This window comes from Vulpes lagopus, chromosome 7 (genome assembly GCF_018345385.1).
Source record: "Vulpes lagopus strain Blue_001 chromosome 7, ASM1834538v1, whole genome shotgun sequence".
NCBI lineage: Eukaryota > Metazoa > Chordata > Mammalia > Carnivora > Canidae > Vulpes > Vulpes lagopus.
Window position 1 is genome coordinate 28,219,669 of NC_054830.1, and position 16,677 is coordinate 28,236,345.

Here is a 16,677-nt window from a genome sequence, read left to right on the forward strand (position 1 = left end):
TGGAGACACCAAGCTATCAGCTGTGTAGGTGGAAGGAACTGAAATAGGTCCACCTCTACTGACCATTGATGGGGTGTCCGTGGGGCCTCTGGACACGTAGCTATACCCCTGGAAGTGAGCTACAGCAGTTTACCAGAAGGGAAGGGGCAAGAGTAAGAGTCACAGTGTGTTAGAACTTAGTATGGGTCAGGTGCTTCACCTCAATTTATTGGTAATTCTCATAATGATTTTAAAAGCTGAGTATGATTATACTCTGCATTTTAAAGAAACCACTAAATCTCAAAAAAGTACCCTACTTTGCCTCAGGCCATGCAAAACATGGGCGGAACCCTGACTTGACCAGACTAACCCGCCAAAGTCAGCTCTGAATCTCAGGCTGCCCTGGAAGGTGGGTCAATATCAAGGAAGTGATCACGATGGATGAATAGTGAAGTTCGTGAGGAAGATGGACAAAGCAACAGTTCCCCTAAGAAGATCCACCTAGGAAGTTCAAGGGAATGGTAAAAAACTGCCAGATGAAGGAACAGTTGATGGCAGGTGCTCTAAGTGCATCCCTGAAGGTGCCCTTCTTGGCCTCACCGCCTCGGGAACACTTCCACACACTTTGGGGCCCAGAATCCTCATGCGTCTCTTCTGGGTTGCCTTCCCAAAAGCTCCTGGGGAGAGACCTAATTCTTATAACAGAGCAGGGTGCATTGAGAGAGAAGGACCAGATACCATGGCCTGTGTACAGAAAGTTAAAAGACACGAGATTCTTGACTCAAGCATGAGAAAAGCTGGAGAAGAACCATGACAGCTATTGTCAAATTGTTAATGGACTGATATGGGAGGTTTTAACCCATGCATTCTTCCCTAAGACTTTTTGGGACAAAACATTCATTGATTGACATATTCATGCCCTAGCAGCAAGACAGGGCTAGAGAACTAATAGTGAGCAACAGAAGACACCATCTCATTGTCAGAGTACGTACATCTAACGGGGGTCACATAGTCCCAAGAAAACAAATCATACAAATACATGAAAAACTGGTAAGTGCTCCAAATAAGAGGTAAATGAGATGTTATGATTTTATCCAAAAAAGAAAACTGGAAGCAATAAATAGAGTTTGTAAGGAAATAAGCTTTGTTTCATTATTTGGAAGGACTTTCAAACAGTCCACACAGTTCAGAAATGGCCCCATGAATGAACATACTTCCCCCTGGGTACTGGACCTGCCCAGGCTGAAGGCGGGGCATGGGGAGGAATGCCAGGGTGCAGCCCGGGGATAGCTTTTCAAGTCTCTTCTAGCTCAAACAAAGTAGGACTCCAGCATTCCAAACAAAATGTTTTCTCAGAAGGCAATCAGAATTTCTAGGAGACTCAGGAAATTTGTCTCAGAGAAGAATCACTTTCTGTATATGGACAGGAGTTAAGCAAAAAAAGAGTCTCCCAAACTGGAGAGTAGTGTTCTGTGCTTCCCTTCACAGCGTTGATGCATTTCTGTTCTACTCACTGCCTGAAGCATCATGAGGACAGAGGCAACGGACTTGTTCATTACTGAATCCTCAGCGCATGGCACATACCACATATTAAGTATTTGTTCAAGGAACAAATGTATACAGTACTAAAATGTACTAGTGCAAAGATATTCATTTATAAAAACTTTCTTCTAGTGTTACAGAATTCATAAATGGACTTTCTTGAATAATGAATGAACATGAAAGTCAATCACTTGCCTATGATTAATAGCCAGGGTCTCCTGTCCAAGCAGCCACTTAGTTCCATTAAAAATTAATAATTTTCCACGGAATAAATATACATTATATGTAGAACACCAAGGGTTCCAGTGTTAATATGCAATTAAGTAATGCAGAAAGACTAAGGATCTATTAACTAAGAGAGAACTCCATGAACATGCCCTCTAAGTCATTGTTCATCTACCACCCATTTCTCTCCTAAATTTTAAAATTATTTAGCCAGGAAAAAAAAAAAAGTAGTTCTGCAAACAGAATAAATAAGGTTAATAGGGTGACATATTCTGGTTAACATCTGCAGGCCAACAAAATGTGTTTTTGTTAAAGAGTTGAGATATGTTATTCCTTCTAAACACATTAGGAAAGATCAATACAAAACTGAAGGACTATACGTAAAATGTTAAGAGTCTGTCACTGAAAAATTATGAACCGTGCTATAGAACTTAGCCAGGTCAGAGCTAAATTAAATTATTGATCTATATTCTTTTTTTTCCCTTTCTGTGTGACTATCTCTTGATTTTTTATAACATATATTATTGCTTACAGAGCAAATGAATCATCTTATTCTAGTCCCAGCATGTCTGCTGACTGACAATTTTCTAAAATTCATTGTGTTGATAGTGTTCAGACTTACATATTTAATTATGTTCACATAAACATCTAAATATCCAAAGTAAAATTTAAAAGCATTTCTAGCATGAACTCAAAAAGAAAGAGGGTAATTTTCACTTTTTTTTCCAGTACAAAGAATGCGAAGCAAAAAATGAAATGTTATTTTTCTTGACATCATTTCACTACTTGATGGTACTTGATACATTTCATTGATGAGGCTAAAATGCAGTCTGTCGACTTTTAAACAATGACTTCACTGTATTGCTAAGCAAGGTGATGCAACCAACACTTCATGAATTAGTCTTTAACTTTTCAGACCTAAATCTTCCTCAAGATGTATAACCTTAAATTCTATAAGCAGTTTTACTGATCGCTTTGGAGATTTCTTTAAATCAAAGAACTCTCATCCCCAATCAGCCTCCAAAGTCACAGAAGAATGTGTCTTGAATTAGGATTTTCTCTCACCTGCTGAAAAGGGAAAATGGGTAAATATTTTGTAAGAAATGTAAATTCCACAGACCCACGTTAATTCATGAGAAAGGAAGCTGACATAAGAGTTCTTGGGAGAAATGATCTTGAATTTGGGGCTGTATTTAGCCAGCAGCTTTTGCCTACTGGGAAAATATTTTCTCTTTAATGAAGTAGTGTCAGAAGCAGAGGCCTCTTCATTTTCTCTAATGGAGATACGATCATTCTGACTTGTGCTCCAAATGAGGTAGGAATTATCCCTAATGTGTAGTTTGAACATTTGTATCAAAATACGGTGGAATGCTGTTTCAGAGTCCAATGAGAAATCACAAGAGTGACAAAATGTCTGCCTCCCTCAGGTGGAGAATCGGTCTGCTGCCTTGCCTCATGCTGACCGTCACTGCCAGAAGCTCCTGGCATTAGGGGCATGTCCTGCAGTCACACAAATGCCAATCCCTGTTGCTGGGACAAGGGGATTCCGGCCTCACAGCAGGCCTCAGGGATTCTGCTTCTCCATAGGCCTGCTCCAAAGCTGAGCTCTCTTTGCACTCAAAATCAATGTCATCCCACGGAAACTCCGGGAGAAAGTCAAATACCAGCAGCAGCAGCAGTCTCTGTGGGAGACCGGTCTCTCCCTACTGTGTTTTTGTCAGGTGACAAGAAGCACTAGAGAAGACTGAGGAAGCAAGGGCTGAAGAGAGAAAAACCAAGTGCAGAAGTTAAGATTGAGAAGAGGCAACACTGCAAACAGGAAAAGGCTCAAGCATTCTATTCTGTGGAAACACAGAATACTGCCTGCAGAATAGCCGGACAGAAGGTCATAAATCATACCTTAGGAAGGTTCTTCACTGGGTTTCAGCACCCTGAGTCTTGCTGTTCTTGGCACAGGGTAAAGAGTCCATCTCTCCAGAGGTAGGCTTCCTTAAACAAGCTCACAAGACCAATGCATAAAGCCAGAATGTCAAAATAGCGGTCTACAATTTGCGGTATATACACCGCACAGATGTCAGAATGACCAGTACATTCCCTTCCTGAAGATGTCCTCTGTGCCATGCCAAATCCTAATCAGACAGCAATCTGATGGGTAAGGAATCTCAACAAGAGGAGTTCATTTGATGAATTGAATGTTAAACTGCATCAGGGAGGATGGAGTCACCGATGGGAGAAAACACAACATGTGCTGGCTGTAGCTCTCTGGATCCATTGCCATAACAGAAACAGCCTTGCCAATAGAACAACAATGTTCCAAGTTCCTCATAGGAAATCCATCTCCTCCAAAGAGGACTACATATGCACTCCTTCTTCTGCATGTCCATGGTCCAACCCAACATACATGCCTATGTGACATCAAAGCAGGGGCACACCTTAAGTTCTCTCTTGCTGCTTTTCTTTTAGTTAACCAGGGCTCATAAATAGCTTTCGATGCCATGGAATAGCATCATGATAGATATTCTTGTACACACTTCTTTGCCAAAACCTCTGATTATTTCCCAGGGAACATTCCCAGATATAGAATTGTTGGGTCAAAGGGTAGGCACACGCCCATTCATTTATATATTGCCTAAGGCTGGTTTCACCCAGTAATAGCAGAGTTGAATGGCTGGAACACTACACTATTTAGTCTGGTCCTTTTCAGAAAAAGTTCACCAACCACTGAACAAAAGTCTACGATTAGATAGAGACAGGCATTTACAACAGGACACCATCTACAATAGGACACAGACCCACCACACCGTGACTATAAGCAGATCTCTTGCATTTCAATTATTTTCTACCCTTTATCATTCTTTAACCAGTCTGAAGATTCTATGGGATATAACTTCACTTATCATTACAACAGTACTAAAGAATACTATCAGAGAAATGTAGCCCCATTATTTTTAACTACAGAAATTATTATAACCTAAGATATAAATGGGAACTGAATCAAACAAAATGAGATAAGTTATAAAAATCCCTTTCTTGCATAATAATGTATAATAAACATAAATATACATGTCCTTAAACTTTGCTATAAAAATTGGTTATTAAATTAAAAACTAAAAGAAATTTCATTTCTTCAGCCTTTGATTTGCAACAGCTGAAAAATTTCAGACTAGATTCTCCTTACTCATGACCAAGACTCAGAGACTTGGCTAAAGAAAAAAACACACAACTTTTTATTGAAAAAGAATCACACAGACGTCTGAAATTTATAAATTTCTCGTTAATTAGATTTTAATCTACATAACTATACCATATGCTAGAAAACCATTCAAATACAAACTCCCTGAGATGGTTTTACTGCCATTACTTTAAGAGCCATTTAAAAGATTTTCTATGGGATAAAGATTGGGTGATTTATCATGGTTTTATGCTCCTTTAATCTGCTCCATCTTCCCATTGTAAAATAAATATTGGTTTTAAAATAAATGGTTCTGCCCAGGTTTTGATGAGAAAAATTGCCCTGTAAATCACATGCTCACATGTGCCAAACTCGAAGTCCAATGTTAACTAGTCCATTCCGATGAAAATAAGTCAATTTTATAGAACAAAACCTAAGGAAGACAATTACTTAAGTATATTATCAATGCTGCAAAGTAACTAATTTGAGATATGAGCTTTCCCACCCTCTGTTTTTCAATTCTTAAAATAACCCCTGGTTGATGCCAAACAGATCCTTCAATCTGACTTTTAAAAGGTGTATTCACTACAATAGTTTTGTTATATTCTTTCTAATTCCAATATACAAGTTACATAACTGAAAATAACTACAAGCAAATCTGAGGGTTATTTGAGAACATCATTATCAATCACTTCTTTCACACTCAGGGGGCCAAATCAATTTAACAGTCACTTCCTAAGACTATTTCACAGAGCTCTAGAAACTGACAATAAATGCATTTTCCTACAGCAACCACAGTGCTAAAGTACTCTGGAATATAGGAATGGTTTAAAGCAGAGCTTTGCAAACTATCTGTGATGTAATGCTAGTGGACTGTATCTTTCATTTCCAATATGCTGTGGGCTAATGATACATTTGTAAAACACAACTAAAAGATGCACTTGGATACTGTGGCAAAGCCAAACTGCTACAGAAATTTCTAAACCAGGACGCCTGGGTGGCTCAGTGGTTGAGTGCCTTCGGCTCAGAGTGTGATTCCTGGGGTCCTGGTATCGAGTCCAGCATCGAGCTCCCTGCATGGTAAGCCTACTTCTCCCTACCAACACAGTTCAATAGGTTTATGATGCTGGCCACTTATGTAATTTTAAACTTTACATTAAAAAATGTAAAAAGAAAAAAATAAATTAATCAATTAAAAAATGTAAAAAGAAACAGGTGAGATTAAATTTAACAAATCTATAATCTTATCATTTCAGCATATTATATTATTATTCTATTATTAATAATTAATATTATGAAAATACTATTGAGGTATTTTGCCTTTTTTTATATTGCCTTTGTAATCTGGTGTATGTTTTACACTTTCGGCACGTTTAAGTTTACGCTGGCCACATTTTTTTTTTTTTTTTTTTTTTTTTTTTTTTTTTTTATTCATGAGAGATAGAGAAAGAGAATGAGAGAGAGAGAGAGACAGAAAGAGAGGAGCCCAACGTGGGATTCGATCCTGGGTCTCCAGGATCAGGCCCTCTGCTGAAGGTGGCGCTAAACCGCTGAGCCACCTGGGCTGCCCTGGCCACATTTTAAGTACCCGATAGGCACACGAGGTTAGTGGCTACTGGCTGGACAGCACAGTTTGAAACCCTTACTCTCAATTTTGCCACCTCCCTCTTCCCATTTTGAGCAGTAGTATCTAAACCACTGCTCCCTTCAGAATGGCATCTCTAAGTTTCACTTTCGGCCTGAATTTTTATAATTAAGGGCTCCATTCCAGATAAAGCCAACACTTTAATAAAGAAATTAGCAAACCCATGACTGTAGCTAACTTCATACTCCCTTTCAGGAAGGCAATTGCCAATAACAAAGGATGGACATAGAAGAAGCCCTTCTTCCCTTCTCCAGAGCAATTACTATTCTGAATGAAGTTGGTTTATTTCCTTCTCATCCTTGTTTTTATACTTCTTCTACAGATTATATTCTTAAGCATTTACATAAATCTATTAACATGTGAAAATGTGTTTGTGTTTTACAGAGATGTGTGAATTTAATGCATTTGGCTCATACAAACACTTACATATTCCAATTGCCAAAATGGAATCTCACACCTTTCTATCCTCCCACTCTATGATCTATGTCTTCGGACTCTGTATCATTTCCTTGCCTGGATAATTCCTGCTCATAATTTAGGTCACAACTTCAATGTCACTTTTTCAGGAAACTTTTGCTAATCTGCCCTTTACCCTAATAAGATTAGGTTCCCCAGTTCAATGTTCTTACCTTTACTATTGCACTTATCACTATTATAAATATCTATTTTAGTATTGATTTAATGTCTGCCTCCCTCATGAAAATATAAGCTAGCAGCAGCACAATGCCAAGTAGACAGTAAGTGTTCGTAAATATTTGTTGCCTGAATGAATGATTTTTTATTCCAGGAAGCCACATCCAAATCCAACTCAGCTAGACACCACGTAGGTGTGTCAGGACAGCTGAGTGGTCTAAGAAGCCAGACTCAAGATAGACATCATGCTTCTCATGTCTCTTTAGGACATAAGCTTAGAATGTATATTATCATCTGTGTACTGGGCACCCTTATTTATTAGAATGTATGTTTTCAAATATAGTACCATCCAGTTATTCACAGTATCTTCTTTTGACCTTGTATTGTCTAGTGTGTCTCTACTTAGGATTCCCTTTTCATTTCTAATATTATTTGTGTTCTTTCCCTCCCTCTTTGTTTCTGCAATTGATCACGTTTACCAGACGTGTATGTGTTTGGATCATCTTTCAAAGAATCATCTTTTGTTTTGTTGATCCTTTCTACTATTCCTTTTGTATTCTATATCATTTGTTTTTGTAATATGTTCTATTATCCCTTCTGTTACCTGGGTTTACTCTGCTACTTATGCCTTTTTGGTTGAATGCTTAACTCACTAATAACCAGCATTCCTTTATTTCTAATACATGAATTTGTGAATCTGTAAATGTCCCTCTGTGTACCCCTTTAACTATACTGTACAAGATTTAAAATAAAGCATCTACTAATTTATCTCATCATTTTCTTTCACTCAAAAATCATTTGGAAGTATGATCTTGAGTTTCCAAATGTATGAAATATTTTATGTCTATTGGTTTTTTACCTCTGAATTTTTTCTTCTCTGGGATAGAAAATGTAGTCAATACAATTGTATTCATCAGTGTTCAGACTTTGAACATGTAAATATTCTCTGTTAATGGAGTTCTAAGTCCTATATATGTCCATCTGATCAAGCTCATCAGTTATATTATTTAAATCTCCTTTGTCCTAATTTTAAAAGTTATATTATCAGTGTCTGAGAGAATATGTTTAGAACTCCCCGAATATGATTACCTATACTCTCAGTATCTTGTAATGCTTCTACCAATTTTTATTTTACATATTTTTGAAATGATGCTGCTCAGTACTATAGATTCAAGATTAATATATCTTCCTGATGAACTGTTCTTTTATCATTAGATAAGAACTCTCTCTAATCATAATAATGTTTTATGCTTTAAAGCACATTTTGTCTGATATTAATATAGCATCCATCTGCTTTCTTTTGAAAGGTATTTGTATGGAATATTGTTCCTCTATTTTCTCTCAATTTTTCTATCTCTAATAGGGGTGTCCCTTTTAACAGTTTATAAGGAGTATATATCTGTTTTCCTTTTCCCAACTAACTTAAAAACCTTTGTTTACTGACAGCTAAAACTAATCATTTTCATATTATGATTCCTAATATGTTTGGCCTTATTTCAACCATTAAATTGGTCTACAATTTCCCCAGGATTAGGGATTATCTAAATGTATCAAGGACTGCACACCAGAACAAGCCCTGCCATATTTAGCTTATGCTCATAATTTAGCTGTTCTTGGTAAGTCATTTAGACAGATCAGCAAACTATATTCTCTTAAAGCAGGAAGGTAATAAATCCTTATAAAATAAAACCTATGCATAAAATCCCATATTAATATGCCCAATCCACTAGTGTGGATTGTATAACATGAATATAAAAGAATCTGTCATCTACCTCTGATGCTGCCCTTCTTCCCCCTCCCCCATTTTTTTTCATTTCTATCTGATGCAGCTCTTATTCTGTCTCTCCCTTTCCTGCACTTCTCCCCCACTCTACCCCAGCTCTCTTCATCTCTTATCCCTATAACCTCGTTAATAACTTCTCTCTCACTGCCTTCATCTTACTCCCTTCCACTCAAATTCAACCTCCAGTTAAATGAGGGCCTTGTATTTTCAGGTAAGAAATTTGATCTTTACCCTGCAGGGCAGTGTCTCTCAAACTGAAATCCAATGACATAGTCTCATAGCTCCAAACATCCTGGGAGAATTTTTATTTTAATTTGTGGTTCAATCTAATGAACATTCTATAGAATTGAAATGACAACCTGATAATTGAGCTGTGCTTTCCAATAGCAGTGCCTGAGTGTGTCCTTTCTTCCCCTCATAGACTCTCTTCTGCTCTCAGTGTCATTGGCACCAAATGATCACCTAAAGTGACAGCTTTTAACTTTCAATGTGTCAGTAAGCACATCTGGCTGTTAGGTTAGTATGTCCTAATGCTAAAATTGTCCCAAGTCTGCCATTGTGCTCTTTAGTAGAGATGATTTGCAACTGAAAGATATTGTCATCAAATAAGCTTCAATTTATGAAGTTATTTAATTAATGGAGACTTTGATATGACATCATAAAAACTCATAGTGTGGCAGAGTAATGGTCTATTTTAATTGTTATGGACTAATGAGAAAAGAACAAAGGCAGAATTAATATGTAAATGATGTGTTTATATGAAATGAAAGCCCCATGATATTATGGGACACTGTACAAAAGAAGGTCTCCCAATCTTTCAAATAGAGAAAAGTAGTGAGAGAGTTGAATCATCATATGGTTCAGAGTAGTAAAGGCATGCAAATGAAAAGAACCTTTCCTGGTATTTGGAAACAGGTAGGAATGCAAATTTGCTGGAGATGCTGAAGTGGTTTGTTCTGTTTCTATTTTCCCAGTGAAATATGAAGTGAAGGCATCAGCTGAATGGGAGAATTGGGAATGGGAGTTGGAGGTTTCAGGTACAGGTGAAGGTATAAAATTGTTGTCTCAGAGAAAAGGAGTACTAAATAAATAAGGTAGGATTGCCAAGTGGAGCAGAGGAGCTACTTGAAATTAATGGACATAAATTTAAGGTAAGTCCATAAAATTTAATGTTGCTCTTCATCCATCTGCACTCCGGCCCAAAGCTAACAGAGAGTCAAGAGTTATGCCAGATGAGGACAGAGATGACAGCACCTAAGCTAGATGAAGAGGGAAGTGAGGGGACGAGAGGAATAATGATTAGTGTATAACAGCAATAGGTTAGTAGACTGGAGGTCCTAATGAGTCAAAGAGCTCTTATTGGTGCAGGAATGTTGGTGTCACATGAGATGACATCCTTGGAAAGACAGGAGGTGGTGGTCAGAGAGATGCTTTGAAATGCATTTTGAAGGTCAGCACAATGTTTCCTAACAAGGGCTCTATGACATTTGGGATGCGACAATTCTTCATTGCATAGAACTGTCTTGAGTACGGAATGAGCATTCTTTATTCCTGCCCTCTAAAGGCCTATAGTACTCCTTACATTTGCAAATACCCTTTAGGAGAGGGGACCTTCCTAAATTGAGAGCCATCAGTCTGAAATATGACCAATAGGCAGAGAAGGAGACATTTGCCTGTAAGAAACTCAAGGAACTGAGAGACCAGAGATGAGTCTTCCATGTGGATATTTTTACCAACAATGATGGCAGGAGGGTGATAGGCATAAAAACGGTGAACTAGGGGGTAAAATTTTGAATGCATTCAGAAGAGTAGGCAATGGGATATAATTTGACAGCACTTGCTTTCAAAGTGTTTCTGTGCATGAGAGAAAATAAGCCATCTAGAAGAGATGGTGGGGCTGAAGAATGAAACCAACTCTATTCCAGACACTGAGAAAAAACAGCGACCACCTGAGAGGGTGAGAAGGAAGCAATATCCTTAGGGGGATATCCAAGAGTATCAGACAGAGCAGGGCTGTCCAACAGAACTTTCTGTGATGATGGAAATGTTCTATATCCATACTGTTCAGTGAGATACCCAGTAGCCACAGGTGCCTATCAAGCCCTTGAAAAGAGGCTAGTGGGATTAAGGAAATAAATTATTTACTTTGTTTAAGTTAATTTGAATGCAAATAGCCACACGTGGCTGGTGATTACCATATTGGATGGTGGAGAAGAATAAAAGGTGAAGGGGACATTCATAGATGAATGTTTAAAGATGCAGGAAATTCTGAGTCTCTGAGCCTTGAAGAAAAGGGGCAAGTTTGTCGTTAAGTTTGTGGGTCTGGAACAGGAAGGTGAGATAAGTCATTCTTGACAGCATCGACATTTTCAATAAGCAAGATTCAAAAAATTCATTTTAATTCATTTCTGCCCCCTCCCAGACTAATTTCTGGACCTTACTGTCATGGAAAACACAAGAGAAAATCTCCTTTTAAAGCATAAAGTGGGGACACCTGGGTGGTTCAGCAGTTGAGGATCTATCTGCTTCAGCTCAGGGTGTGATCCCGGGATGCCCAGATAGAGTCCTGTATCTGGCTCCTCACAGGGAGCCTGCTCCTCTCTGTCTGTGTCTCTGCCTCTCTCTCTCTGTGTCTCTCGTGAAAAAATAAATAAAAGCTTAAAAAAATAAAATAAATAAAAAATAAAGCCTAAACTGTCACCACCATGTAAAAATGATTCCCTCTCATAAGAATGATCTGGTATTAACAGACTATCACTATTGTGTGTTTAACTGGGACCTAAGTGTTCTTTCCCCAAAGACTATCTTGATTACTGAAGACAAAGGGAGAAAGAGTTCTCTAACAAAGGGAGAAAAAAAATGTAAGTTCTGAAAATTCCCTGTTAAAAGATGCTGCTTTTTGGAAATCATATTTCTTGCTTTTTTGGTGTTTTTACAAAAGAATATAAAGAAATAAGTCCTTTGTTATCCAAAGAAAGGTAAAAGTATTATGATTGGCTACAGCCATAAAACTATAATTAGTGTTTTAACAAAATAATTTTTTTTAAAAAAGGTCATGCACTCCCACATCTACCCCACCACATGCACAGACTTCCAGGATGGCATTATGGTCATGCCCTTAGAGATTTAGCAGCAAACATACCAGCAAAAACTCTATCAAACTGCCCTCATCAACCAAATGGGCAATGCCAATCTGAGCCCAGGACCACTCACCCAATGGAAGAATCTCAGGTTCAAGCAGGAGACAGGCAGAGTGTCAGTAATAATATCTGGATATTTCTCAACACTGCATTTGATTGGGAATAAAGGAACAATGAAATATTTCTGATTAGTTTCTGTCTCTTAGTGTTTCCAATTTCCATTCAATTGCAATCAAAACATCAAAATATTCTCAGTCTCCGGAGAGGGGACACAATCCCTGTTTAATAAACCCTAAAATACATAATTAAGAAACAACTTCTGTGGGGTTAATCGGCACAGCTCTATGAATGGTTGGATTCCCTAGTGGACAAAGGTCAATTTCTTTTGGGCCTAAGGCAGAATCTTTTCCCTAAGTGTTCTTGCCTAGATCAGATGCCAAGCATGTCCATGTTGTCCTCCATATCTTGTAGGCTAATTCAGACTTAAAGGGTCTTCTGTATTAACCACACTTCTGAACTTGAGGGAGAAATGAAGAACCATAGAGGCCTATGGCATTGGTGAAGTTGATCTATCAGATGCCCAGCCTTGGATCCACTTTAGGGGCAAGATAAAGATTTATGCTTCCACCATAGTAAATTTCATAGTTTCTAGTATTTGACCAGGGTTAAACAAAGAGGCTATTCTTGCTCTCACTTTTGGTTTCCCCGAATGGGACTTTGATCAACATGGAAGCCGAAAATTATCCCGGTGCTAAACAATTAACCCCAGCTTCCTATTCTATTCTGTGGTCACTGCCAAAGACAGTCGTTTTGTAATTTAGTTTCATTGGGAACAAGAAGACTCAAAGGAGAATAAGTGAATGGAATGCTTAAAGTATGTCTCTGCTACTGAGGAGAAACCTTAAAAGTCACAGTGAAGAGACGCAAAAAGAGTCGAATTATTAATTCCCAGTGTTTCTCTGCCCACAAGCCCCCTCTGGTGGAGGAACTAATGGTAATGAAATAGCTATAATACCAATAACCAAAGTTTAAAAAAAAAATGGGGGCGGGGGAAGAAAAGGCAATCCACAACAAGACAATCAGCCCCTGTAGAATTGAGAGTCAAATGTAGTGATTAGCAAATATGAGCTGCAACTGGAAAACCACTTACAGATGAAGCAGTCTGATGAATGATTTACCAAAAGGTCAACACTGCTCTTTTATCTTCACCACCCATCAGTTTGCATTGCCTTCAATTTGTCTGGCACATAACAGAAAGCGGGCCATAAAATATTCACCATAAAAATTAACCTTATTTTGCAGCATTAAAAAAAGAAACTGAGTTGGATATAGTCTAAGCATATGGGCCAGCTTCTCAATTAGGATTTCTCATATACATTAGAAAAAGCCTTGACATTTAAAACTCCATTCAAAGAAATAATGTACTCAGCAAGTACCAGAACCCTCTGCCCCATGCTCGGGTTTTGCTGATCCCTTTTTAGTTCTCAAACAAGGAAAGGCACCATTAATCCCTTCCCAAAGACCACAGCACTGTCAGGGGGAGGTGGTAGACAGTGTCAGCACTTCCCCTTTTACTCTTCTGGAAGCCAAACTTCTCTACAGTGTCTGCTTTTAGCTGGTGTGGATGCCAGGCTTTCAACCTCAACATGCCTACGATACATTCTGGCAGGTGAGTTGTGAGATGAACTACCTTAACACTCTCATTTGACAACCTTTGTACAACAAGAAACACAATGTCAGATGAAAATATAGTTTTAGGCAGAAGGGATTCTGAAAATTAACATGTTGCCAGATGCCCTTCATCAGACCTGTAAAATTCATTAAAGCCATTTTAACTGAACCAACTAAGTTGATTCCATCAGAAAATCGGCCACTTCCCTCCTCCCTCTTATCCCTGTATTTACCAAATGCTTCTTTGATTTTGCAAAATCAATAACATAATTTGCATCCTATAGAACAATCTAAGTTATCTGAGCTATTAAAGAATTCCTCAGGGTGCCTGGGTGGCTCAGTCGTGTGACCATCACACTCCTGGTTCCCGGCTCAGGTCATGATCTCAGGGTCAGGAGATCAGGCTCTGCAGTGGGCAAGGAGCTTCCTTGGGATTCTCTCTCTCCTTCTCCTCTCCCTCTCCCACTCTTCTGCCTCTACTGCTTACTTGCATGTGCACACTTTTGTGCTTTAAAAAAAAAAATCCTCTCTCCAGACTCTGTTCAAAGAGAGTAACTAAATATTTACTTATATCATTGTTATGTGCTGATTTGTTTTTTAAAGGGAGACTCAAAATGAAAGAAAAAAGGTCAAAAGAGTGCTGAAAAAGATATAGCTACAAGGATGTTTACCACTGTACTGTACTACTTATAATGTTAAAAACTAGAAATCCTGAATTTCAAACAAAAGATTATTCAAAAGAGGAATATTATGCAGACATTAAAAATTACATGCTAGAATACTTAATGACATGAAAAAAAAAAAGATTCATGGTATTATTAAGAGGAAAAACACACTGCAAAAAAACAGCAGGTGTAGTATTGACAATGGTTCTTTTTGGATAATAAGAAAGTTTTGTGATTGTTGATTGGTCAACCCAGTCTCTGTTAACAACCCTCTCTCTCCAGGACCCCCTACAGCAGGAGTGATTCATAAAATGAGATATAAGCAGAAGTCTCTGAGGTGATCAAATACATCCCTTATTGTGCCACACTGAATCAGCTGATGGATCCATGACCACAGATTATAATCAAAGACAATAAAAAAAAAAAAAAGACAATAGTGGGGGAAGAAGATAAAACCTTGCAAATCAGCTGTTAGTTACCATAAGAAACAACTGCAAATTGACCTCTATATTCACCTTTTCCCCACTGGTTTTGGTCCAGGTAGATGTGATCAAAGAATAGTCCCTAGGAATCTGCGATGTTTTACTAAAATAAAGTTAAGGCTTTGTGTTGTGTACAGAACAGTAAGTACCATTCCAAGAGGAGGAAGCCACATTGCCTCTGAATCACCAAAACACAGAATAGCCATCTTGAAAACTGAAAGTTCACTTTCAAAACACCTTGATAATAAATATAGGCATGTTTCTCAGCTGTTTAGAGCCCAAATAAGTATGTAAAGGATAATATAAGTAAGTGACAGAAATATCAGTCCTGCCTGGATTAACACCTATATCTTATTAGAGCAGCTATTATCTTATACTGTGGTAATGTGTTTGCATGTCAGTCTTCCCACTAGACTATAAGCTCCCTAGAGGCAAGGACCATTTCCTTTCATCATTCATAAAGATGCCCAAACCTTGTTCTTTCCAAGAGCTCAGAACCAAACTTAGATTCCAACTATATATGCCTATAGAACATGACATCAATTTTGACTCTAAGTCCTTCTTATTATAAATCATCTTATTTTTAAAAACAACTTTTTAACATTTTCAAAATATCCTCAAGGGAGGGAAAATCACACATTAAATTCTGTCAAGTAACATTTACCTCCTTAGGCCCTGACTAATCAGAAATGACTGGACTTGGCAGCTACTTTTACCACTTGGTCTATAAGCTAAATTCAGCTCCTGTTATGCCAACTGGAAAATGCCAACATCCCTTCCCATCTCATACAACATCCCCTATTGCCAGTCACTCTAGAGTGTGGCAATCTGGTGAGACCACTCCCCATCAGATCAAGTAGAAATTATAAACCAAATTTACAGGGTCCAAGTAACCCCATTTCAGAAGAGCAATGGTGAAGTTTAAAGAGATTAGAAGGGTACCAGATTTATTACTATTGATTCCCTGCTGGCAATTTCATCGAAAGATATCCACTGCAGTTATATAAAGAGCATCTGGCTCATTTCCAACTCTTTTGTCTTCACGTTCTTAAAAAAAAAAAAAAAAAGAAAAGAAAAGGAAAAAAAAAAGACAGATAAAAAAGTAGAAATTGGTGGATAGGGCCCAAAGGTTTTTGTCTAGATTAAGAAGTCTTCATCACTACACCCCCAATTATGCAAATCTGCTCCTGCAGAGTCCAATACATTTATTTATTGAGCCTTACCACTGCCATCGTGGTAACCCAGAGAAAAAGCCAATCTGTAATGACTCAAGCCACATTTCACAATAGACTCCAAAGGACATATGATGTCATTTACTAAAATGACTCAATCCAGATGGAAAGCATTCTGACCTATACATAATTGATTGACCTTTGCTATGCTTTCCTGGTTATTTATATACTATCATATGCATGAATGTATATCAGTGGTATTTACACTTGGCAGCTACTTTTGAGAACGCATTATTCAATTGGGATTTGAAGCTTTTTATGACCATTTCCTGACCAAACATTCATAAATGAAGGACAAGAAAAGATGTTATCTTAAAAATAACATTTAACAGGATCTGGAAACTCTAAAGAAGCTCCTTTGCTCCCATTGTTTTAAATTACAGTGGACAAGATCTATCTACGTAAAACTACATCCAAAACTCTGAAACTAAGGATACTAAAGGGCATTTTATCTCTCTATTCAGCTTGGGGCTGAATATGCTTTACCAAAGGAGTGGAATATCTTGGA

General features: G+C 38.0%; 1 protein-coding gene across 7 annotated transcripts in view; it reads right to left on the reverse strand.

The window, feature by feature from the left end:
• FHIT (fragile histidine triad diadenosine triphosphatase) overlaps nucleotides 1–16,677 on the reverse strand; it is a 1,370,758-nt gene that overhangs the window by 1,104,709 nt on the left and 249,372 nt on the right. For 5 of the 7 annotated variants that reach the window (XM_041762984.1, XM_041762986.1, XM_041762985.1 and 2 more), the window contains one exon: nucleotides 12,193–12,265. The exons of the other annotated variants lie outside the window; for them this stretch is intronic. The gene's annotated coding sequence lies outside the window, so the exon portion shown is untranslated. The remainder of the gene's footprint in view (nucleotides 1–12,192; nucleotides 12,266–16,677) is intronic. 7 annotated transcript variants of the gene reach the window in all.